At 42.8% G+C, this 23615-nt stretch overlaps 1 protein-coding gene across 1 annotated transcript in view; it reads right to left on the bottom strand.

The window, feature by feature from the left end:
* LOC146200197 (diuretic hormone receptor-like) overlaps positions 1 to 20810 on the bottom strand; it is a 235591-nt gene extending 214781 nt beyond the window's left edge. Inside the window, exon 1 of the mRNA XM_084595418.1 lies at positions 20545 to 20810. The gene's annotated coding sequence lies outside the window, so the exon portion shown is untranslated. The remainder of the gene's footprint in view (positions 1 to 20544) is intronic.
* Positions 20811 to 23615: the final 2805 nt, after the last annotated feature.

Below are 23615 nucleotides of genomic sequence, written 5' to 3'. Positions count from 1 at the left end.
TCAAGGCCTTTGCTTAAAACATAATGAAAACCTTCGGAAATCTATTTAAGCTGTGTCATTTGCCTCTCGTGTATGAGTCATATCATTTAGAAGGACCAACCTACTGGAATCGCTGCATATTGACACTGGCGCTGTGGCACAAATTGCATCGCTGGTTGCGCTTTGAAATTTGTTTAATTACTCCACATAAACAGCAACCGATTGCTTTAAGAAGCTGCACGGGTAAGCTGAGAAAAAGAATAACAAGGCTAGAAACTGCAAGTAAATCAGACGCCTACACTACTGTACACGGGACGTTTAGTAAAAACATTCACATAACAGCCCTGTTTATGCATGTCATTCACATAAGTAAACAATAGCTAGGATTACATTTTTTAACAAATATCCTTTTGAGCAAGGTTTCTAACTGATGCAATAAACTTTGGTCCGGTATTGAACATAACGGGAATGGAAAGGCTTGCTCTGCTGTGATGGTCTTGTGCGGCCTGAAGAATTCAGAGTATGTTGCTAGCAATATTCATAGCGAAATTTTTTATGTGCAGTGGTTGTTGTTGTTGTTCCCGTTATTATATTTCGCGGCGTTTATTATTATTTTGATTCAACTTGTCTGCAATGCCTGTTAAACACATTCAATGGCCTGGAGCAAAAAAGAAGTCACGTAACCATTATCCATTTTGACGACAACGGTGTCCAAAAATGTCCACATCATTTTCATTCAATGTTCACCAGACATAAACTTTAGAAGAAAGCAGCAAACAGTCGTCGGCCCTTGTACACTAAAATGATGCTCGGTATATGGACACACATCCAGATAGGATCATGCAGGGGTTCAGCAGCGCCAGCGAAAAGTGATCGCATGTAGAGAATTACCGCCATAGCTGAAGTTTTCATATTACTAAATGATTTCACGCAAATGAATTTGGGATGCATATTTTAATATTTGTAATTATGCGTAATATATACACTGTACTGATCACTACGTGGTTCATTCCTACGACCGGTAATAAACTTATTATCGAATTTCTTCCTCTGCCTGTTTCGGTTCTATCCTACTTATACGCCACGTGAGAGAGAAATTAATATGATAAATCCCTACTTCGTCGTTTTAGTTCCTTACAACGCGACAGCCAGCCATACCCGTGAGCCAGAATCATTATTATACCAGCAGCGATTACATAGCATTCTTTTTTGTTTTTTCTCTACGTGACCGTAATGGATTCGGCGTCATAGCCATCGCGCACGTGTGCAAACTAAAACAGACAACGGTGAGAGAAACTTCTAATTATATATGTAATTTAGCGACCCCTTATAAACACAAAGTGCTGATACGTGTACAGTATTGTCTTATGGATCACTGCAAAGCAGAAAACATCTTCCTAAAACCTGGCAACTATATTGATTAGGGGTGCGCTGCTAAAGAAACATACTGATTACACAGAAAATAAACAGCAGTTCTTCAGCAATATGTCACCTTAATAATTGCAGTGCATCCGACGTTTTTTCTAATCAGATGCATAGAGATTCTTCCATCAAAAATCTACACGCATTGAAATTCAATAAGTTTTTTGTTTTTTTTTTTTTGCCAACGTCAACCTTAGTTTCTTCAGAGACACTTAGCAGGCAAATACAGCTGCTTTGGCTAAGATTGTGAGTATATATTGTCATGACCATGAGAGAAGTGAGAGAGCCCTAAACGATGACACAAGAGTGTAATGATAAAGCATGGGATTAAATTACGGAGCCTATGCTCAAATTCATTTAGTATGCCTCATATCTTTGGGCGATTGCATTCTTGGATACGGGTTCAGTGCGGAAATAGATATGAGAAAAATCATTTAGCGAAGGGTGCCTAGTGTAGAAAATTAGAAGCGTTTGGTTCGCATACATAACTGCGCTAAGGAAGGGGTCTTTGCACCCACAGACGTTGCCAATGGACTGCAGGTTGATACCAGGGAAGGATCACTCAGGATTCAATTTCGAGTTTAACCTTTGGCTATCTAGCTAGCTACAGAATTTCGAGCATCAATCATGGTATATGTTCACTACTTTCTTTTTCCTTCTTATTTTGTTTGTAGTTATGTCGGTTAAATGATAGAAGCAAACCAAGAACGCCAAAAAGGATTCTTAAGCACAATTTTCGCAATCGATCAATGCCTTTGCTATCTATAAAAAAAAAAAATACTGGCCTACAAAGTTGTCATAATTTATTTTCCTTTGCAGCCCATATTTGCCTGTTTGCTCACGGTGATGTCACGGGAATTGCTTTCATTTCTTTGTACCGAAAAAGGCAACAAGAAAGAGGGCGCCGTGCAAGAAAAGCTTTCATTGTTAAGTTCTATTTTGCTTTATATCGCAACGGGACCTTCCCGGGCGTTGGGTAAACCTTGGGCCATTGAAATAGCAGCTGACTCGCATAAAAAAATTGCATAAAGGGGGCTGCTTCTGACAGGCACTTTACGCCTGTCTTGCCGGGTCTTCGTCAGTTTAATGCTTCCACACGTCGGATAGCAAAGCCATACCGGGTTGAACTTTGAAGGATCAGTGTACTTTCCACTCACGCACGTGTGAAAGCTTTTAAACCACATCTGCTATATGTAAATAGGAACATTGAATCGCTTTAGTAGCATCACGATACCATGGCAGACATTTAAGACATTCTGCACAAAAGCTCGCACGCCTCACAGAGTGTTTGCCTGCCGGCAATGCAGCTTTTTCTTCGGGCCGTATTTTAATCTCCTAATGGCATGCTGAGGTAGGAATAGACGCTCTTAACTTGGCAGGTAGTCTTAACGAAGTCGAGTTGCAGAAAAAGGCGAAACGGGCAGGCAAATTTACCCGCTTTTACGAGCACCCTACAGATAATTTATGCAATAAAGTACGAAATGTGTTACACAGGTCACACCGGTAAATTCAGAACTAACCCTGTGAAATTGAAAGTTTCCTTGTTCTCATCACGCCAACCAGGTGTGTGGTATTTCGGGTGTGTGGTATTTCGGGTGTGTGGTATTTCGGTTCGAAATATTAAAGCAAGTAACAAAGTAGAAAAGTATACTCGTACAAATTGGAGATTGGAGTCCAGTTGCTTGGACTAGTATGCGACCAAATTTCAAATGAGCTGTACCACATTGATCAGACAGCCGACCTCATTTAAGACCCATTAACGAGGCAATGAGACGACGAAACATCCACAGACAGTTGCACATTTTATGCAGCAAAATAAATTGAGTTAATAACATTCAGTTCCAAAACAAGCCGCTCCCTGTGATGTTACCCGGAAAAATTGAATATTTCATGAGCACCGTTTCACCTAAAAAGCCGACATTGGATGCTGCTTATCACGGATAATATGTTTCCTTTCCATGAATTAACGATGTCAACTCTTTGACCAGCCATAGATTTTATGCGCATAAGGAAGAATGAATTCAAATCGGTCGCTTACTGCCGCAATCTGCGTGACAGACATTTTATGGGAAACAATGTAGCGGAGAAAGAAATCTAGAAAATTTGATCCTGATCACTAATTCCCTCTAGCGTCCATCCTTGCAAAATTAGCACTTCATGCAGTTTTCGGATCAATAGCAATTCCGCAAGGCACACTTCGCAAAACGTTACATGCCAGTGATAGCTAAATATTCTGTTTCCAAACGCATAGGAATGGTTTTGAGAGGAATGGGTGTTCCACATCTCGCTTAATGTATGAAGAGTCTGTAAAAAGTGTACGGCCAAGGATGTTTGTTCTAAGCCCAGTAACGAGGCTCGTAAAACAACTCTAGCGTTCGAAATCTCATCGATGGCAAATCTCGCCCTCATTCACCTCTAGCTTACATTCATACTCCAGTATTGCTGCCATCAGCGGCATTACAGCGCATACAAGCGAACCCCTTAGGCTGTTTACTTTTGACAAACACTGTACATGTGATGGTGAAAACTAGTGCAAGTCAAGTAACTTAAGAATACTTCCCCGGTCGTCATCACTTTTCTTTTTCGGTCTTTTTATAACTCGTTATGCGGTTATATAGAATACGAGATTTATCACTTTTAAATAGAATAGATGACAGCGATCTTGAAATCTGTAACGCAGATGTATCCAATTTCATCTAATATTAGCATGCCTTTTTTACTTCTTACATATTCTACAATGTACTATTGACATGTGTTATAAAGTTCTGTTTTCAGTTGTTATTGTGTTACCCGCGCTCCTCATTTTCTTTTTTCTTTTTTTTTTTTGCTGTACATTTGAGCATTTTTGTTTTGTTTTCTTCACTTTGTGAGTGCGTAATTTTGAGCAATCTTTTTTTTTTTTTTATCACAACTAGTGGGTTGTGCCTAATTTTGCACTTTTTCTTCCTGCTGTGCCTGTAAAAAATTTCTTTTGGCGAGGCTTAATGCACCCGCCCACTTATGTAGCTGCAGTGCACATGCCGGGTGGTCTAAATTGTCCGGAGCCTCCCACTAAGGCATTCCGCATAGCATCAGCCACCTTCAGAAACTTAAGGATTATAAACAGACCACGGGGCAAATCAGGTCAACCGCGTTAGAAAATCAGTAGCCCTGCTTCCTGCCCATGCTCATTTCTTCTTTTTAATTTCCACTAGAATATCGGTAACTTCAGTTATTTCTCTGACTCCCTTTGCACACTTCCTATCTTTTAAGGTTACCCCTACCATTTTTCGTTCCATAGCCCTCTGGGTTGTCCTCAACTTGAGTAGAACTCTCTTGGTTAGCCTCCACGTTTCAGCCCCATAGGTGAGTACAGGTAAGATGCGAAGAGGGGATAACCGATGGTCACTTAGGGTAACAAACTGGATTCCAAGGGAAGGAAAGCGTAGCAGGGGGCGGCAGAAAGTTAGGTTAGTGGATGAGGTAAAGAAGTTCTTAGGGGTCAAGTGGATGCAGCTAGCACAGAACCGGGTTAAGTGGAGAAATATGGCAGAGGCCTTCGCCCTGCAGTGGGTATAATCAGGCTGATGATGATGATGATGTTAAGATCGCTCATGTGTGATAAAGACAACACCCTTTATGCCCTCTGCAAGACGAAACTTAATCATTTGTTCGGAGAAAAGCCTAAATGGCCGTAAAATAAATGACAAGTGCCCATTAGTAACCACGCTGCTAAACTTGTGGGGTTGAACTGTTCTCAATTTCAAGGAAGACAGAGGAGCAGTGGTGAGAAATGCCGTTTTCGAGCTAGTGCCAATCACTTAAGCTTGACCCTGGGAACGCCAATTTTTGCGAGTGTGCTTTCCTATCATTCGTGTTAAATTAAGACATGCCGCAGTGAGCTGTATATCAGAGCACCTGGTCCAGCGCTCTTGTTCTCCGCTGGCGCAGAATTCGTAGGCAGAGGTGAACAAATATTTAAAATACGCAATTTAATAAGCATGCAGAGTTGTTTTCGGTGAAGATTTCACGTCCCCGTGACGTTAGGCATTCTGCTGAGCGGAAGCGCTTCCTCTTCCAGCGGAAACGGTGGGAGGTTCGCGTTTCACCCTGTTCACTGCAGAAGCAAATTTGCAGTGAACTGCTCTTTGCACGTTTGCAGTTTAGCAGTTTTCGTCTTGCGGTTTACGCTGGAAAGGTTACTTCCTGTAGCTCGCTGGATTTCCGCCTCTATATTTATGGGCCGGAAGTTTTAGCACTTTGTAGTAGAAACTTGAGTACACTTGAAAGCTGAGGCACTCTTCGCCGTGGGCGGAACAGTTTTTGTGAAATTTGCTTGCTTATGCAAGTGTCCAAGTCTGACGTTTTGGCGCCCCTTTTAGCTGCGAGGTACATATAGAGTATTAAAATATACTTTTATCAATGTGTAAATGGAAACGGACCTGGCGTTTGTTTTTTTGCAAAACTTTTGTTTAAACGTTTTCCGAGGATGGCAACGATTCGATAAGAACGCAATAAATTCCTTTTGTGCGGCTTTTTTGAATATATTAGCGAAGAAACTGCCAAACAGTGTAATATATATCTTGCGAATATATTGATAGGAGTACTTTGAGCTACCTATGCATGCCAAATGTTTGCTTTTGGAATTTGGTTGACAATAACTATGACTAATTTGGCTTGCCATAGGATCCCTATGGAGACTTTTCAAATAAATATGAGTCGCTGTGGAGTACAGGAAGGAGCTTTAATCAAAGCACTAATATCAATGTTCAAAGCTCCTAATGTGTTGTTAAATGTGTTTTTGAAGTTTCTCCTGCGCACAGAACAATAAGGCAAGCTGGTATTAAAACATTTGTGGTACAGTTTTCTAAAGCGAATAGCAAAAAACCAGAAGCCAGCCGCGGGAAGATGTGTTTTATATCGATTCTTATCGAAACGCTGTAAAAGATGTAAAAAAAAAAAAGTTACGTTCAAAAACTCTTTCGTAAAAAAGCTAACATTTCACACGTGCCCTACGTACGATTACTGAGTCCGGGAGAAGGTGCTGTAATTACACTTCAAACACGTTAACATAGACAAAGAAAACAGCGGTTGTGGGTATGAATAAAAGTGATTACCTTACTATTCCTCCATGGCTCACAAGTTACTACCAACGGGAACTTAACCGTCCTGTGTTTCATATGTAAGCTGCGCTACGTTAGACAGAGTACTTTAATATTACCAGTTATGAAACTTCCAATGGGACCCATGCATCAAAACACTCTGATTTCGATTGGTCAAAATTAAAATATTTTCAGCGCGTGGTGGCGACCGCGTTTTTAACGTAAACTGTGGTAAGTTGCAAACTTTTAGATCGTTTCAGATCACCTGGAATACAAAATCGAATGAAGGCATGCAGTTTTAATAAATATTTGATGTAAGGGCCACAGATATAATTAAGAAAGAAAAGAAAAAAGGAAAACGCCATATTGAGAAGCCGGTAGCGGCAATAGCAGAGAGCTTTTTCTTTGTAATCCTAGATGACGCCAGAATCGATAAGAGCCAGAAAATGTGTACTAAAACTAGCCTTGTTTAGCAGCGCGAACAGTGTACGGAAAGATGACATACCGAGGAAATGGCGCTGTCGTTGTCTTGTCCGTCCATTGTTGGCGTTGCTACGGAAGATATCATGAACCAACTAGCCCAGCAAGCTACTAAAACTAGTCTGTATTTGAAGCGGAGCTTCCCAACTGGTAAGATAAAAAAGCTTTGATTTTAAGGACTAGAGTACAAATTCCTACATTGGAGTATATCTTATTTAGTTTGCAAGCAGACCAGTTGGATATCAAAAATTGCGGAGGATATTAGAATACGTCCATTATTACATAGGACTAAGAAAATAATTAAAAGGATACACAAAATGTAAAAACTATTTCAGTGCTGGAAATAATGCAGCCTGAAAGCGACCTTTGACCTTTATTCTTTTTTTGTAGCGAGAGCTACATTGACCACACTCTCGCCATTTCGCCTTGCTTGTTCATGCCTGTCCGTGCCTGTCCAAAGGGCGAAAAAAAGAAGAAGTCGTGAGAGGCGGTAGCTGGCAGCTTACATGGCCGAACACTAGCTGGACGTAGGACTTCCTGACATTACGCTTGGCAGGAGCTTCCAACTCGGGCCTCCCTTTTCATATGGGAGGGTGATATCACAATCAGCCTGCCAACACCCTTGCATTCACGTTAACCTCAGGCCACGCAGGCACGTTCATATGCTCGCTTAAAGCAGGGCTTTATATGTTGGCTGGTAGCTTACGCTATCGCGTCATCGTGGAGGTAGGAGTGAAAACAGAGAGAAAGAGGGGCCGTAGTGGAGGGCTTCGGACCACAGCCTGATAGATGCTTTCGCCTCATCGCACTTTAGTAATCAAAAATTCCCCCTATGGCATAAATAAAGCTGGAACCTTAGATATGGTGGCTAGAAGGGAGAGGTGGCGCGACCGCGCATTCCGCCGCTTGGAGAAAACGCGCCTTCGGTTCATGCCGCCGCCACTGGTCGCCGCTGTGGCGCTGCTGTCAGCTCTTCGATGTATTCTCTCCGGCGCACGCCGGCGCGTTCGTTCTTGTTTGCCTGTAGATGCTGCTTGAGCTGTTGTGCTATTTTTCAATCGGCTTTGCCCTAGCTCAGTTTATCCTGTTTTGTTTGGTGCCTATGTAGTTTTTCTTGCCGATGTGCTAGTGCGAGTATGCAGTATATGTGCGTACTTTTCTGTTTCTCTTGCGTTTAGAAACCCCCCGCTAAAAAAAAAAAAAGCGAAAGAACCGTTGTCCGGCAAAATTACCTTCAATTGCTCAACAAAAAAATTAGTGAAAGCATCGTTGTCAGGCAATAGGCCAGTCAATTGCTAAAAAGTAATGAAAGCATTGTTGTCAGGCAAAAGGCCAGTCAATTCCAAAAAAAAAAATTTGTGAAAGCATCGTTGTCAGGCAAACGGCCAGTCAGTTGTAAAAATTATTAATGAAAGCATCGTTGTCAGGCAAAAGGCCAGTCAATTGCTAAAAAAAGATAATGAAAGTGTCGTTGTCAGGCAAAAGGCCAGTCAATTGTAAAAAAAAAAATTAATTAAAGCATCGTTGTCAAGCAAAAGGCCAGTCAATTGCTAAAACAAATTAATGAAAGCACCGTTGTCTGGCAAAATGCCAATCAATTACTAAAAAAATGAACGAAAGCATTGTTGTCAGGCAAAAGGCCAGTCAATGGTTAAAAAAAAATTAATGAGAGCATCGTTGTCAGGCAAAAGGCCAGTCAATTGTAAAAAATATTAATGAAAGCATCGTTGTCGGGCAAAAGGCCAGTCAAGTGCTAAAAAATGTAATGAAAGTATCGTCAAGCAAAAAGCCAGTCAATTGTAAAAAAAAAATTAATTAAAGCATCGTTGTCAAGCAAAAGGCCAGTCAATTGCTAAAACAAATTAATGAAAGCACCGTTGTCAGGCAAAATGCCAATCAATTACTAAAAAATTTAATGAAAGCATCATTGTCAGGCAAAAGGCCAGTCAATTGTAAAAAAAAATTAATGAAAGCATTGTTGTCAGGCAAAAGGCCAGTCAATTGCTAAAAAAAATTAATGAAAGCACCGTTGTCAGGCAAAAGGTCAGTCAATTGCTAAAAAAATAATGAAAGCATCGTTATCAGCAAAATAACAGTCAATTGCTAAAAAAATAGTGAAAGCATCATCCATGACCAGCTTCTTATGTGGGAGACCTGAGTGAGGCAAATGAAGTTCTCAAAGACTGTGGCATCGAACACACATCTGTCATCACTCAGGCCAGTGATTCAAGGCTGATATTTTATACCGCTGGATATGTGGCGAAGAAATGCACCGCTGGCACAAAATGGGAAGAATGATGCAGACAACTCCTCAGTCTCAAGAACGGAACTGCTCCAGATGCAGCGTGTCTTAATTACCAGTTGAAAGTCAGCGCCCGTTGTGTCGTCTTCTAATCTTGTGCTCCCGTCCACGTTCCGCGCTGTTACCTCAAGATGCATAACCAACATGCCTAAGCTGCTATTCTAGTTAATTACCAGTGCAGTTCACAGAGGCGGTCTTGTGTTTCCATAAACCAATCTAAACGCCCCTGTGACACCCCATGAAAACACCTTTACTCGCTGTTTTAGTGCGCATGAAATCCGAAGAGACAGCCTAATTATTGACTTGGTAACAATTCTCCAAATGACCAAACTGCAGCTGGTTGGTTGTCACGGATATATTACATTTGTGACAAACAAAGTCATCAAGTTCTATGTTGTTAGCAGACTACACTTCTACCTGAAGACGCAGAATTCATTTCCAAAGGAAAGGCAAGGGAGAATATGAAACTGTTGAAACTGAGGTGGGTTGTTTAATTTGCTATTTGGTTGAGAGCAGTTATGTCTGGAAATTGTGTTCATTCTACCTGTATTATATGTATATTTGAGGCCTTCAACAGCAACCTCAACATTGTAATATTACTCTTGCCCTTAAGTGCAATAAACACAACTTTGCTTACCCATGAGTGTTTTTGTGAATAAAACTGTAATTTGTTCCTTCTGTACCTAAATACCGTTTCACATCGCGTGTTGCACGTTCTGGCTATCATCTGGCTAAAAATTGCACTTTCCCACTTTAGACGCACCGGAAATTCGCAGACAACAAAGAATACAAATTAGCATGGTGCCTGCGTTGCCTGCGTACTGTGTGACGTAACCGCACGTTAAATAATCGCATGTCATCTGCATTCTCTGTAATCTTCGACTGCAACGCCCCTAAGCCCGAGTCACTTTGGCTTCTTAAAACTCACAATACCAAACCAAAATAATTAGCTTTATAACTGCGACCACTGCGCCCATCGGGAAGGGTATGTAATGCGTCTTCAGACCAAAACTTCGTCATTTAAGCAGAATTTAGTAGCGCGACAAGCAAAACAACCGGCACAGCCGCATCTCCCGCTTTCATGGTGCCAAAGAACATATTAGCAGTCGATGTCACTCCTGACTTGCCTATTTTGCTCACCTGGTTAAAATATTTCAAGTGGTAACAATAATTTTAACATTTTGTTGGTATGACTGCGCTGCAATCGCAGCGAAGTTTACCCCAGCGCGAGCCGAGCACGCATCGAAGTGCTGAGAGCAGCGCCACCTACGCGAGGCATGAAACGTAGGAGCGACGCTCTCGGCCCGCTCACGTCACCTAACCTTTCTAGCCACCATACCTTTGAGTAAAACTACTATGTGCAAAAGCCACGCCTTTACTTTCAAGCCGAACCTAAGCGTATTCATGCAAACAGCTCTCGCTTAACTCCAGGTTTCACCACAACCTAAAGCAAAGCGAATTTTTGGGGCACGGCAATAATTGCCGTAATCTAACTACAAACCCGTTACCTTAAAAAGAAAAAAAAACGCATAGCACAGTGCATGAATCAGAAAGAATTTCCTTGTCTGGCTTTCGACATACCACTAACAGTGGTATGAGTCATAAATAGGCTAGGCTAGGTCCAGGACTAGCGCTGTGTAGGTTAACCAATGCGAACTTATTTTGTTCAGTTTTTCTTTAGGATGTGTTGCCGAGCTAGTTGCTGCAATATTTCAGACATTACAGTTGGGCGAAAAACACACACACAAGACAGAGTAGCGGACGAGCGCTCCTCTCGTACTTTGACTTATGTGTGTTTTTCTCGTGCAACTATGATGTCTGAAATTACTTCACTTTAGCAGCATATACAGTGCTCCAGTTGATTCTCAAAGATTTACCAGAAAATGAGCATATCTATATGCGGCTGAAAATTAAGATAAGTGGGCACGAAATCACAATTTTTTTCGGAAGCTGTGACAGACGTTACCTCAAAATGGCCTTTCACATTTGCTGATGATCGCTTTCAGGAAAGGAACCGAAGAGTAAATTATAGGTTAGTTTAGTAATTGGACACGTATTAACATTTTTGATGTCCTGCTGAAAAAAAAATATATAAATTTACATAACCAAATCACCGCTACCAATTCGTAATCTGTGACCCTATTTCGGCCCGTGTTAATTCATTGCTTAAAAGCATTTCCCTGCTTGCCTTCATTCTTACCTGCGTGAGTCACAACTTCACGCCCTTAAAGTACGAAGTATAAGCACCTAGAGAGGATGTCATTCTGATAGTAAGAAGCTATAGACTCGGAGTGAGCGAAAACAAAGTTTCGGCCTTTATTGATGATTTTTCCAGTAATGCTGACTGGTCAACTGTTTCATACCCGAGAAGTACTTTAGTTTGGGCTAGTTGATACATAGCTGATGTTCATTCTGAGGACGGTGCGAAAGGGACGAAGACAAAGAAGGAACCCAAAAACAACAGACGCCTGTCGGGGGGGGGGGGGGGGGGGGGCAGTCGACCACGAGGTTACTTCAATCAGTATCAAAGCACCACTGAACTGAAGCTTTTTCTACCACCCAGAGGTGTTGACATTTCCGAACTTTGCTTCGTCTAGGCAATAACAACAGCAAAGCTGAAGCATCAGAGCCGTGCGTCGGCCGCGGGCAACTGCCAAGACAATTGGACCAGCTCCGCTAGTTAAACGAGCCTTCTTCCAGCTCTAAGTACTTTGCGGTACGATTGAGGTCCTATAATGAGCTGTTCTAGCTGTCGTGTTTGTCTCCACTCGTGTATGGTCACGCTACCCTGTAATCATTTACCGCTCCATCTTTCTCACCCCGAAGAGCCAAGTGAGAGCACTCACGCCCTGCTGTTGTTTCAAGTCCTCTCATTATGGACGGGCGCTTCAGATCCGCGGACGGAATTGTATGGATCGCTATCTCGCAGTGGTTTTGAGCAGTAATGGAAGCGTGCAGATCGCAAAAAATAAGACGTCTGCATAATGTTTTTAAAATATCATCGCCGAGACCTAACGGCTTCTCGTAAGGGAACGGAAGTCTTGTTCTTACTTTGTTCCTCTCACTGAGAAAGACTTCAGCAAAATCCAAATGCATAATTCTAGCCGGACGTACAGTAACAATGATATGGACGAATCTGGGGTCGATAACATATGCAGCCCTCCTGTCATTGCCGAACAACCCTCCATTGTCGTAACAATCGCTGACAATTTTGACTAAGGAAGCGGCTCTGATGGCTTGCGTGCGCTGCACCTAACTGCGGAGCCAAAAAGAAAAGTAGAACGACAGAGTGAACGGATTGTGTGGCATCTTCAAGAAGATTGAATTGTCGATGCGAAAGAAAACACGAGGCTGGACAGGCACGGAGGTCCTTTAAATGGAAATCGAGGAGCGGGTCATGGTCCTGCCGCCGAAAATATGTTGAAAAGCAAAGAAAGAAACAAAAGGTTATCCGCACTAAAACCACCATATCGTAGAACACGATTCTGCGGCTTTATTCTACCGGATGTCGCGACGTGCGCTATTATTTCGCACGTGCATTTCCTCTTCGGTGTCACACTGACATTGAATGCGCCGAACAAGAGGAAATCTGCTGCTATCTATGTAGAAATGCTTCTTTGGAATTGGGCGAGAGCAGGCACTTCTGGGATGTTGCCACGCTCTCGCCGCGCTAAGTTGCTACTATCCTCTCTTTGCGTTTTTATGTAAAAAATATTAAGATTAACACGCTAACCATATATTGCACGCCTTCGTCACCTATCTATTGCTATTTTAAATGTACCTTGCTGCTTAAAAGAGTTAAAGTAATTTTATTCTCAATGGTGGATATGAGTAGTGGAACATGGAACAAAATAAAAAGTTTAGATTCATGCTTTATACAGCTGCTAGAAAATAAAGTTAAACAGGAGGATAACCTAGGTTGTAACAAGCATATCACTCAGGCGGAGGTCTATGCAAGTTTTTTTTTTTTTTTTTTTCAAGGCATGGACCATTTTTGATAGTTAAAGAAATTTCTTTCAGATAGTGGCAAACAGTTTACCACTGACGCTCAGCTAATCGGCAACGTTACCTAGGAATTTGGCTAACAAGTTTAATAACATTTGCACTCTCCATGACTAAGGGCTAGTTCTTCAGGGGACCATGCGATCGTTGACATATGTGCGCCAGCTAACAAATATGTGCATTAAATGCCTGCTCTTAATTCATATCTCTGTTTCACTGCGATGAGGCAATTGTCCCCCCCCCCCCATCCCGCAAAATGTAAAAGCAAAAGCAGATTTATTGATTTATAGGTAGGGAAAGGCGCGGTAACTGTCTCACTTTTGACACCTCAACCGCGCCGTAAGGGAAGGGAGGAAGGTGGGAGTGAATGTGGAAAGAGACAAAGAGGAGCCGTAGTAGAGGGCTACGGAATAATTTCGACCACCTGGGGAGAATCCACTGCAAAAAACCAGCACCTAATAGGAGAGTGGAAAAGTGTTAAAGGTGCAGTGCGATGTCAACGCACGTTAAAGATCCCCAGGTGGTCGAAATTACTTCGTAGCCCTCCACCACGACTCCCCTTTCTTTCTTGCTACTTTTACTCCCACCTCCCTCCCTTCCTTTACGGCGCGGTTCGGGTGTCCAGAGAGCAAGTGTGACAGATACTGCGCCTTTCCCTTTCTGTGAACGAATTGTGCTGTGCGATGTCAGCGCCCGTTAAAAATGCCCAGGTGGTCGAAATTTCAGGAGTCCTCCACTACGGCGTTTCTCATGACCTGATTTGCTTTGGGACGTTAAACCTCACAAACCAACCAACCAATCACCCAATTATTAATATTATTATTCGTAGTAAAGAATGGGAAATGTGCTAAAGCACCAAGTACACCTTTTAACGGGGCCGGCCCATGAATGCATGCAGGAAAGGCGTAAACGCCAAGCATAAAACGGTGTTAAATCACTGAGTACCACTTTTAAGGTAGTATATGAGTATAAGTAAGGGTGTTATGTCACATAGTACTGCCCGCCCTCCTACTTTTGCCTGTTGCGTCCGCAGATTGATTGATTTATTGACTACCACCCTAAAATCGGTGGAAATTAAAGTTTTAATCAATCAATCAATCAATCTGCGGACGCACCCGGCAAAAGCAGGAGGGCGGGAACGGCGTGGAAGTGCCAATCTCAGTAGCGGCTGGTAGGCCGACGAAATACGGTATACCCTCTCGCGTAGGTTACCCTCTCCCCGAAGGTGTATCCTTTGTAGGTAGCACCTTGAGTAACTATAAGCGAACGTCTCTGCATAGCAAATATGAGGCTTCAGGTTTGTTCTCGCTGGACGATATACAATCCCATATAATATGTCGGGGCAAAAACCGGAGAACAGTATATTCACCATTGTAGGTCAGAGTCCGTACTCGTGACCATTTGCTTAGTACCTGGAAGTAGGAATGAAAACTACCAAAGACGGGGAAATTCATCTCTTTAGTATTTTCAGTAGGGTCAGAGTGGAGGAACCTGGCTTGGGGGGCGGGAAATCTCAAAAGCGGCCTCATGTAGGGGGCCTTTCTGAGAGGTCGGAGACCTGGCTAACGACATGCGGTGGTTGGAATGCGCTTGGAGGCCGAGGGCCACGCATTCTGCTAAGGCGAGTGCTCGCCCTCTAAGGAGGCCCGAAAGGAAGTTCATTTGGCCATCTTACTCGTTGTCCCCATTCCCTCTCAAATGCCATAACCCCCTTCCACTACTTCACAGGGGACATTAGGGAAGCCTTTCCGGGTACCCTCCCCGGCTGTAGGTCGCTGTGGTAATTTTTCAGCCTTTATACTACGAATTGCTTTCCAAAAATACCTTGTCCGGATGGATTAATTTTTTTACATTTAATTGGTTTAAGCCTATTGTGTCGCAGGACAGTACGGGTAGGGCATTATTATTCTTATTTCTTTAAGGCCCACCGTAACGTCTGTGAAATGCAACCCATAATTCATTTTTTTTTAAATCTGATTTTACCTTTGTGGAAGAAGTCAACGTTGGCTCGAGGAGCTAGCTAAAAAAAAAAAAAAAAGGAGTAGGAAAGCGCCGGCAATAGAAAGGTTTAGGGTGATTTTAAAATTGGCCTCCCCTAACGCTGCTTACTCCGACAACACTGACTAAGCTAATCTCAGAAAGGCCGACAATCTAAAATTAGTGCACCGGGCGAAACCAGGGTGGTATTTGGTTACGTAAGGTGCTTTTATTCGCAAGAATAACAAACGGCTTTTTAATGTGGTCATCAATCATATGTGCAAGAGCATGGAAATTTCGAGGCTGTCTCGACACCCTTCCCATGGCCAAAAGGTTTTTTTTTTTTGTTTTCCGCAACGTCACAAGCTCAAATCAGCACCTGATTTCTCCACGCGAGGCCTTCCTCTAGGAACGCATAAAGCGTAAGCCGACTTTATAAATTCCGACAGTATTTTTAGCGTTTGCCAGTGAAAGAACCTTAGCTAATCCTCGGCGCAGCGCATGCATCTGCGTCGCAGCTGTGTGCGCTCTATGATGACGTTGCCACGTCACTGTTGCTTTGACTTTGGTGACCTTCCCTGCGTGCCTGCGTCGGTCCCTTCGCTCAGCAGCAACGAGCCTCGAAGCGTTGGCGGGAAATGTGTTAGCGTCCCAGTACCTGGGAACACAACTGCGCAGATACCACGAGCGTAGACCAAGAGAACGAAACTCGCTGTAACCTACGCGGCTCATCCAGCTTTGGGTACTCTCTAACGGTGTTTCAATCTAACGATGCAAGGAGTTAAAATGAAAATCAATGCGACCTTGCTGGATTGGGGATTTTCTTATAAAACAGGGCATGGAAACGGGACTAATAAAAAAGAAAAGACGCACACGGCCCTTAGTCCCGTGCCCACGCGCTGTTTTATAAGAAAATGCATAACCAGCTCGGCCAAACTGTCTTTCTATTACACTTGATTGTGGAACTGGGACGATTAATATCAACTAATAATTTGGGAACAACTGGAACGCACATACTAAAAAAAAGAAAGCTGTTTTGATCGACCTTTTCGGCAGCTTCGTACTGGGGAACATTAGGATACCTTTTAACTAGAAATGATAAAAACTCTTCAACCTCAGCAAGTGGATTGTGTTGCCAGCCCGGTTATTGTGATCGCAATTGACGGCATTATAAAATTGTTTCTGATGGCAGTTAGAGAGCGAGAATAACCAATTAAAGAGCCTAACCCACAGGTGTTGAATAAATTAAGGCTTTGACTTTCGAGACGTCCAAAACAAAACAAAAAATATTTGTTTTTCACGTTTACGTTTCTTTATTCCCTGCGCCAGCTTACAGGTCTGCAGTACAAGCGCCCAAATAAATGTTACTTTGTTCGATTACTCCTATGGCCCAACACTTTTACTCAATTTGTCAAGACAGCTCGAACCAATAGGTGTAGAACACAGGTGAAAGGCGCGTTCAGTGTCCCAGCGACAAACAGCGCTGCAGACATCTTTATTTTTTTTTTGTAATCAGGATTGAAAAAATACTTCGTATGTGTGCGTCCATATAGGCGGCGTTGCTATGAGGCAATCTACGCCTGGGATAGGCGGCCTCTGCCACAACCGTCATCGCAACCGCCAACGCTGCGGGGAGCCGTTTACTTATCTAAGCCGTAGGTATGTAACATGTATTTCTTTCGCATGTATTTCCTTCGTTAAATATTAAATATTAGCTCGAATATCGTTTCGATACTATTATAAAATCTGCTTAGATGGTAGATTACTGGCGCACAGAGGGTTTTTGTGTGGGTCAGGAGAAGAGTTTGAAAAGCGAGTTTAATATCTCTCCCAGAATGTAATTCAGCAGACCCGTCACAATTAAGGGACGCTCGTAGCAGATATCCTAGAGTCTAAAATTGTTGTAAGTGACGCTTTTGACTTATCTGGGCAAATGAGATACGAGTAGAGTGAAATTCATTTTTGAAAAAAAAAAAGTTACGATAATGAAGAGAGCAAGGCTGGGTTGCTGACTCCCGTGCTATTCTCTCCCGTAGACAAGTCCCCATGTTGAAACGTTCGCTCGGCTTGCGAACTGAGGTTTCCCTATAAGCCTTATTCAGTGCACTTTCATACCGCTCACTAAAAGAAATTTGCGCGTGCAAGTCATACTTTCGGAGCAGGTAAAACATTTCCAATATACAGTAATACATAGTTACAATCTATTATCTCTCGAGCTAGGCACTGAAGCCTTTATTGACTGTATTAAAATATTTCTTCCCGGGGTGGTGCAGTGGTAAGACGCCCGACTACTGTGCCGGAGTTCCCGGGATCGAATCCCGGCCTCGGCGGCTGCGTTTCGATGGAGGCGAAACGAAGTGGCGTCCGTGTGCTGTGCGATGTCAGCGCACGTTAAAGATCCCCAGGTGGTCGAAATTACTCCGTAGCCCTCCACTACGGCTCCTCTTTCTCTCTTTCCACTTTCATTCCCACCTTCCTCCCTTCCCTTCAGCGCGGTTCGGGTGTCCACAGAGCAAGTGTGACAGTTACTGCGCCTTTCCCTTCCTGTGAACCAATTTAACTTAACTTAAATTTTACATTGTTTTTAAGCTGTGACTTTTCATTGTTAGTTAAGTCATGCAACCGAAGAAAGATATGAGGCGCTGCTGCAATACTAAGTACGCATTTGTTTTAGGACCCGGCTAATAAGCAATTCAACCTGGATCAGAAAAAAAAAGAAGAGACCTTTATGTCTCATCCAATGAGAATAAAGAAAAATTGCGACTTACAAAAAAATGGACTAATGAAAATCTATTACGGCCTAGCAGATATACGCTATGATACGATGTCGTCGATGTAGCGATCGCTTTTTAACGAGTTGTTTCATTATATTTTGGCTACTGTAAGGTTGGACATGCGTATAGTGTATTCATGTACGATGCATTGTTAAGTCATCTTAGCAACCAGTGTAGTGGACGGGACAATAAAAACAACAGGGTCTTGTCCCGTCCTTTGAGCTGCTTTTTAAAGATGACTACACACCAACTAGGCCAACTGTGTATCCTTGTGCACTATTAGCTCAATGTGGTCCTTCTTGATCGTAGGTGTTTACTCCAGGTTTTAGGGCACTATGTTTTGTTTCAGAAGCAATGAGTAGCCCACAATGCCATCAAGTACGAAACATTTCGCATGTAAATGAGGAAATGATGTAAAAAAAAAAAGGCCCCTAAACATGGGGAACGCTCAGAGAAAAGAAAAACGTCGTTCTTACAAAGAATATGTGGTCCAAGGCTAGCAATGATCCTTCGGAATCAAAACCAGATTTTAAACGTTTGAGCGCCGGTTATTCGAACGCTTCAAGAAACACTCGTATTGTCTGAGTAGTAGCGATATTCAGTCGCAGCACTGTCTCTTCTCGTCAGTCACAAGAGATGTTTTAGCAAAGATGGGTGGTTAAATTGTCTTGGACGCCATTTTCAATTGGTGAAACCACGGAATCTTTTGACATATTCTTGTATATTCATTGTTTACAGCAGTCGCACGCTCTGATACGAGGAAAGTATTTGTAATGTTTGTCATGCGCTTGCATCGATTGAGTGTATAGATTACACGCTAATCCGACCGAGCACCTTTTTCAAGCTTCAGGAGGTGGAATCTGGTGGTATATTAGTAGGCTTTCTGCGATCTGAGGATAAGCAAAACATTGCGCTTGAAGGGCACTTTACAAAAAAAAAAAAATACAAGAAAAAAACACTGCTAACTGAAATTTTGCGTGTGACAGAATTTCAACGCTTTAAATATTCATTAGACAGGGCTAGCTGATATGGCGAAATTATGATATATCTCGACATGCGTAGAGAACACATGCTTCCAAAGTTTGCTTATGCCTACAAGGCTAGAAAATACTTATCCCGCGATATTCTGGCCGCCAATTGAGACATTACTGTGTGTGCGTCTAGGAATAACCAAAAATACTTGAAAGACAAACAAGCAACACTGAGAGGAAAGAACCCGCGCTTATCACCATGTTCAATTAATTTGTGTTCGCATTTACCCTCAAGAAACGATTCGATACATAGTAATATTAATAATAATAATAATTGGTTCAAGGGAAGGGAAAGGCGCAGTATCTGTCACACTTTTTGCTGTGGACACATGAACCGCGCCATAAGGAAAGGAAGGCAGGTGGGAGTGAAAGTGGAAAGAGAGAAAGAGGAGCCGTAGTGGAGGGCTACGGAGTAACTTCGACCACCTGGGGATCTTTAACTTGCGCTGACATCGCACAGCACACGGACGCCTCTTCGTTTCGCCTCCATCGAAAGGCAGCCGCCGAGGTCGGGTTCGGACCCGGGTAGTCCGGCACAGTAGTTGGGCGTCCTACCAATGCACCACCCCGGTGGGGCATTCGATACATGCAGTTACCAAATTTTTGTGCGTATCGTACTTGTGTTAGTAGGTAAAAAAGCGGGCAGCTTGTTTTATTTGGAAAAAGAGCGGTTTACATTAGATATCCAAATTACCACATTGCCGAGCCATCTCACTGAGGCTCATATTTTGTGCCACTGCTGATCATAGAGCTGCGGCGGCGCTGGTACAGCTGTAGTTATTCTAGGTTTCGCATACTGGCAATCGTAATGTTATGAAAATAACCTTGATCATACTTTCGTAGACGCTTAAGCATACACGTATGTACACAAAATCTCGTGCACTTATGCTCAGATACTTAGTGGGAAACATAAATAAGAAAACGTAAGCTCATTTCGAATAACTCGACATAAAATATAATAGTTTATTTTTAAAGGCAAACATTAAATTCTGAAGGAACATGTCTCGAGCAGAGGACTACAAATTACTTCGAAATCTAGAGTTCCATTAGTTTCCGCCTAAGTATTAGCGCAGGTATCACCTGTCTCAAAGAGGAATGACTGATGGCCACAATCAAGCTGATGAACTCGTAGTACGCACTGCGACGCTATAGCTTCGCAGCCTACCAACTATGTGACCAAAGTTATGCGACTGCATTTATTTTACAGTGTGAGAGAGGAGGCCGGTTGGTACAAACACGAATAATTGCTCAAAGCGTCAATCGGCGCCCGTTGAACAAGCGAGTCAAACAGAGCGAGATGCTGTCCTTAATTAAACTTGTGTACGTACTTTGCTAACGTTCAATACAAGACAAACAATAGGTATGCGACAGCTTGGTCCCAGTACAAATTAAAAAGTGCAGTGGAACTTTACCCGCAGAACAACGCACCCAGCATGATTTTTTAAAGTTCCTTGTTGTTTGTTTGGCTGAGAGATTGAGCTCGTGGCACTATTTACCTTTGCGCAGGGCACGATGCACCAACGACAGCCCGCAGCGAAATGGAACAGTCCAACGGTGTGCGAAGAACACACTACAAATAAACACAATAAGTTTCGCGGTTTCTCGCTGTGGATAGCGCGCACAGGGCACACAAACACCGATGTTCACAGAGCGCCGTCAAACGGTACCCGCATGAACGGAAGCGCAGGCGAATGGTTCGAACCAGGGACGACGACCACCGATTCAGTGATAGAGAGCTGAGGGCTGCGCACACGCTCCGGCACGCGGCCTTTTGCCGATTGATCCGAGGCCGTGTGGTCCCGCGTGCTCCACACCACTTGCGCGACTGTGCGTAGCGCCAGAATGCCTGACGCCACCTGGAGGATACGGTTGGAACTGCGCTCACATTCTGTCCCGTGTGGGAAAAGTTGGCGGCGTCTTGCTCACTAAGGTCGGCTGCGGAAGCGACTGCATTTTTTCCGCGGTTGAGGCTTCTGCAATCGAAGCATCCTAAAGCAGAGGTCATGAAATGTCTAAAACTCATCTACTCTAACTTTTCGTGGGGACCTAATTACGTGCGTTTTTATGTGAAGGAGCTGAATTTTTTGAATCAGTACAATGATTGCTTTGCGATTGCAGCTAATGAATTGAAAAATTTACTCACAGTATCAAAATTATTCTCTCTCGGTGGAAGCTAGAAAACAGGGTCCGGCACGACGCTCAAAAAAAAAAAAATCAAAAAAAAAACGAAAGGCACGTGCTTTTAGGTTGGTATGAAGGAATTTAGAGAAATTAAATTCGGTTTTTGGCAAAAATGCAAGAATCATTAGTTCTAAAATCACATGCTAGAATAAAAAAAAACTTCTCATTTCCAGTAATATTTTCAGAGGAATATAACTCGGGGTTTGAAGCAATAAATGTTCTTGAAAAATTGAAGGACGCCTCAGTGAACTAGCGCACAGGGCGTCTCCTGACTCCAAGAATCACATTTCCTTTCTAACTTTATAGTTGCTGAGAATTGACGTACGACACAGAGGTACATCACATAAAAGGAACACCGGTAATATGGCTCGTGGAAAGAAAGAAAAACATCAGTTGAAAAATTGGTTGACCTAACTTAACGCCAATAAATTATCTGCTCCTGATTCTTTTCTCATAATTGTGCACGAGCTCCGTGACGAGTCATGGCCTTCATCCTGTCATTAAGGCATGCAGGATTCTGTACGTAACTTCTTTTGTCTCCCCTTCAATTACTTCAGAGGAATAGTGTCCCGCAAACGGCTGAAACTTATATCCGGAACCCTCTACTATTCGTCGAGTACAAAAATTTCTAGTCTGTCATGTGAACTGTACCAACAAAACAACTTTACAATATACGCCGCCTCCTTGCGCGCCAATACCATTATTGATGGAACCTATTCGCATCCGCAGGCATATTTTGCAGATAGTTGTCAAAAACAGAGGTTGCTTTGGTTTGCTTTATGGGGTTTGACATCCCAAATCGACTTAGGCTATGAGAGACGCAATAGTGGAAGACGGAAGAAATTTCGACCACCTGGGTTTCTTTAACCTCCTCTGAAATCGCACAGCAAACTGGCATATTGCTTTCCCCCTCCATCGAAAACCGGCTGTCACGGCCGCGATTCAATCTCGTCTCCTTGGACATATACGTCGAGCACCCAGCAAGCACTGTACCGATGCGGCAGGGCGAAAGCCAAAATATAAACTTAATTGCTTAAATGCTCTTTTGAAATATAATAAGTCATAAGCCTGAGGAATAAAAGTGACAATCTGCATGTCTTTTACAGCTGCGGTGTGGAGACATCAAAATTGCGCTAAATTACTAAGCCAAATTTGCAGAGCGCTCAAATTTTCTCAGCTGTCTATGAAACGTTTCTTGCAATATGCATTCTTATTTATTTTTCTTTGTGTTGGGCTATATTTCTCAAGAAACAGAAGTAGAAGTGAGAAAAACAGCGTAACCATGCGGACAAAAGTAAACGGAGCCCGCTATTTGCTTCTAACATTCTTCCCGCGTTGCATAATTAAAACCAGCAATCGGGGTATGTGCGAACCGCTACTACTAGCGTCTACATGCCAAAGCCCTTTCACTTGGACATTTAATATGTTCTTATTTTTAGTGCAGATTGTGTGATTTTCATTTGAACGGAAAAGCGTGCTCCGTTTACTTAAGTCCGCACCTGTTACATATTTAAACCTTTACCGTTCATATCCCTATAGGGTTGGCCTAGAGGCCTTCACGCTAGGTATTGTTTGTATGTCTGCCTGCCCCGCGCAGTCTACACCAAAATCGGAATATATTTTTTTTTTTTATTTCAGACCATCAAGGGTTTCTACCATACCTTTAAAGGCAACGCAGGTATGCTGCTCATTGAGGCGGATAATAAAATCTGACAGAAAATTATATTAATTAAGTTATGCTTTGCAATACTATAATATTATTTCAATGCGGCAATTCTACCAGGCCAACAGCAAACTTTCACCTGCTTGAGAGCAAGCATTGCTTATTATGCTGGAAGGAGCAACCTATGAGATTATTTATTAGTTCTCGTCATAGCTATGCTCAATAGAACTGATAAAAGAAATCCCGCACTTTTCGTCTACAAGGATCTCCTCTATTTTATACAAGTGTGTTGCTATGTTGTGACAGTAGCGTCACAATTTTGCATTCGGAATAGATCCGCGTCTATTGGTTAGAGCCCATGCAGTGAAAATTGAGGCATTGTATAGAAATTTTCAGACATTTTTGATGGCTGGCGTCACGGTCAACACGCGCGAAGTGCAACGGCCAAAGTAGGCGAAACCGCCATGCTGAGCAGTGACATCTCAATTCGGCGTCATCGCACCGTGTATATGTTTCTGTTGCCGTGAAGAATATGCATCTCACACGTAGCCACATCCCGTTTGCGATTTCGCCATTTGCTCGAGGCAAGCATGAGAAAAATTTGGGCATGTCGTCGATTCGTGGGTGTTTCGTGGGCTATTGTACATTCTGTATTGTGCATACCGTACTGTACATCCCCGTCACCGACAAGCCGATCCACCTAACCGACAAGACACACCGACA

The sequence above is a fragment of the Amblyomma maculatum genome, chromosome 2 (genome assembly GCF_055883805.1).
Source record: "Amblyomma maculatum isolate TAMU_Amacu chromosome 2, ASM5588380v1, whole genome shotgun sequence".
NCBI classification, from domain to species: domain Eukaryota; kingdom Metazoa; phylum Arthropoda; class Arachnida; order Ixodida; family Ixodidae; genus Amblyomma; species Amblyomma maculatum.
This window is presented reverse-complemented; position numbering and strand designations above follow the sequence as displayed.